The sequence below is a fragment of the Carlito syrichta genome, unplaced genomic scaffold (genome assembly GCF_000164805.1).
Source record: "Carlito syrichta isolate Samal-C Ts95f unplaced genomic scaffold, Tarsius_syrichta-2.0.1 Scaffold304770, whole genome shotgun sequence".
In the NCBI taxonomy this organism is placed as follows: Eukaryota; Metazoa; Chordata; class Mammalia; order Primates; family Tarsiidae; genus Carlito; species Carlito syrichta.
In genome coordinates, this window is record NW_007248866.1 from 413,316 (window position 1) to 416,567 (window position 3,252).

Genomic DNA, 3,252 nt, shown 5'->3' on the forward strand with positions numbered 1-3,252 from the left:
ACTCAAAGAAAAAAAAAAAAAAAAAAATTTCTTACTAAGAATTAATCATAAGTCAAATGAAGGTACATGTCCCTATAGAATTAGATAATCCTCGCCTGGGCCTGTGAGAAAATGTCCAGTGAGATGACAAAATGTGGAGCCATGCTTTTGTTCTTTTCCAAATTTTTTCTTATCAGCCCCCCTTTGTGAGCATAAATATCTTACAAAGATTGTCCTTGATCACTAAAACCAACCAACCACCAACCAATGAACCAGCCATCCATCCAACCTATCAACAAACCCACTCTTGTCTCATTGTTTTTGGCCTGATTCACTATACATATATATTTATATATATTTCTGTATCCTCTATTACTTCAGAGATTTTAAACAATATGTTGCTTTATTTGCTCTTTTATTCCAAGTTTTGGAAAACAAACCAAAGAAATTTATCTCCACCAGCTTTTGCCTGAGGTATCCATAATGTGGATGAATTCTACATTCCCAAGGTCCCCCAAATCTGCTAAAGTTCCTTGTTCCTGAGGAAATAACCTTCCTTACCTAAAACAGGTCCCAGATCAACTTCCTAGAGGGCTCTGTAAACACCTTGTTACTTGATGGACTTGAAATACCTGGTTAAATAAAATGTGTTTCAAATATGATGCTCTAGAAAATTCCAGTGATTTGTTGCACAACTGGGTTTTCAGACCATACCCTGGTAAAAAGGAGGACATGACCTTATTGAATCTATGCAAATAACGACATCACTATTAAAACTAAAGAGATTTAGTATGAGTATTTTTCCCTGATTGCTGATAAATCAGCGAGAATATAAATACTCAATGAATATTTTACTAAATTAAATACTGAAGACAGATTAAGAGGAAAGAGAAAGAACTTTATTATAAAACTATAAAAACAGAACATTACAATAATACCAATAATATACTAAGCCAATAACTGAATGTTTATTTCCCTCATCAGCTAATGCAGTCCTACTTAGTTAACTCTTGTTCTGCTCGGTGGTAGATCAGCACTCAGGTTTTGGGAAGTTTTCTGCATCTGGACTAGAATAGTCCTGGAAATCCTGAGTCACTGTCATGATAGAACTGAGAGTTGTCTAAGCAGTGTCTATGCAGACTCTCTCACCTTGAAATAACAGTATTTAAAAATACTTGATACACATATGTTCTCACTCATAAGTGGACCTTGAACAATTATCATAATACTATAAGAAAGGGATTGGCAGTAGTGGGAAACTGTCAGGGGAGGGAGGGACACACCTCATCAACAAGGGTACTTGCATAATGCACATTTGTATACCTAACCCTGAATTGTACTCCATATCTTTAAAATAAAAAAATAGGCCGGGCTGGGTGGTTCAGCCTGTAATCCCACGCTTTGGGAGGCTGAGGTGAGTGAATTGTCTGATCCCGCGGGTTCGAGACCCGCCTGGGCAACTTGGCAAAACCTCATCTCTACAATAAAAAAAAAAAAAATTCAGCTGGGCGTGGTAGCGCGCCCCTGTAGTTCCAGCTACTCGGAAGGCTGAGGCGGAAGGATCGCCGGAGCCCAGCAGGTCGAGGCTGCGGTGGCCGGGAGCAGCCACTGCACTCCAGTCTGGGTGACAGAGTGAGACTCTGACTCAAAAAAATAAATAAAAATAAATAAATAAAATAAAAAAATACTTGGTACAATGCCTTAAAAAAGTTTTGAGACCATTCTTCTGTGATAAAAACACATTTTAAAAAAACCTTCAGGCAAACAAGAGAGGGAAACAGAAATCATGTGTTGATGATGTTGAATGGCTACAGTTAATTTATTATAATAATCAGCAATATCATAATGGAGGAGAGTAGTGCTATCTATTGGAGTATAATGCAGAATGAATTCATAAGGATTTGATCGATGTTTCCTAAAGAGTAAGAACATTTTATGGACACTGAGGGCATGGATAAATCTCCAGGGCTTTCCAATCTATTGTATAGAATGTACAGTCTCTGAAATATGTTTATATTATTAACATTGTGCCACACATAATTTACTAAGAGATGACTGAATTCCTCTTTTGATTGGACTGCTCTTGCCATGCAGCTCTTAAAATAGTGTTGAGGCCAGGTGTGGTGGCTCACGCCTATAATCCCAGCACTTTGGGAGGCCGAGGTGAGAGAATTGCCTGAGCCCACGGGTTCAAGACCAGCCTGGGCAACTTGGTGAGACCTCATCTTTACAATAAATAAAAAAGAAATTAGCCAAGCATGGTGGTGCGTGCCTGTAGTTCCAGCTACTTGGAAGGCTGAGGTGGAAGGATCACCTGAGCCCAGCAGGTCGAGGCTGTGGTGGCCGTGAGCGTGCCACTGCACTCCAACCTGGGTGAAGAGTGAGATGCCAACTCAAATAGTGTTGAGATAATTAAGAATATGGAGCACACCAAACCACTTCTTTTTTTCCCCTAAAAGCATCCCTCTTTCTCTAAAGCAAAATAAAAAGTCTTTGTGGTTGTACAGTGGTCTTCCAGGAGACATCAAAGATAGGTTACAGTAAAAGACATCTTCAAATTTTTATTTTTCTAAATTTAGGGTCTGATCTTGAGAAGGCAAAATTAAAAGAGTTATCAGAAAAGACTGGTCATTAGATTAGGATAGTAGCATGGATGCCTGGAGGGGAAAATTGGTTGTAGTTTATATAGAGAGTTGCATAGAGCAATCTTCAAAGAATAAAAACAGCAAAGAGTAATGCAGTTACAAGAAACCTTAGTAATGCAATTATGAGAAACCTTGGTCCTGTGTGGCGGCTCATGCCTATAACCCGAGCACTTTGGGAAGCTGAGGCAAGAGGATTATTTGAGGCCAGGAGTTCAAGACCAGCTTGGGCAACATAGGAGACCTTGTCTCTAAAAAAAAAAAAGAAAGAAAGAAAAAGAAAGGAAGTCTTAACACATTCAGTGGCGAAGATCTGTTGCCTGTGTAAATATTCCAGGGCATAACAAATTAAGCATAAAGCAAAGAAAGCTACTACAATGAGATCCAGAATCTCCGCAGTCTGGGCAAGCTGTATAGGTGATAAAGAATCACTTTTACTACCTCTTGTTTGGAATAGACTGACCACTCCAAGACCAGTTTGTTATTTAACAGAGAGAAAACAATTCTAGTCTTGTATTAGTAATATTTGATGGGAGAGAATGTACATGCTTTTAAAAATATTATTAACAAACTGATCAAAATTAAACCAATGTTGCCAGAGTTTTAACACATTATATTGCTTCTTTATAGA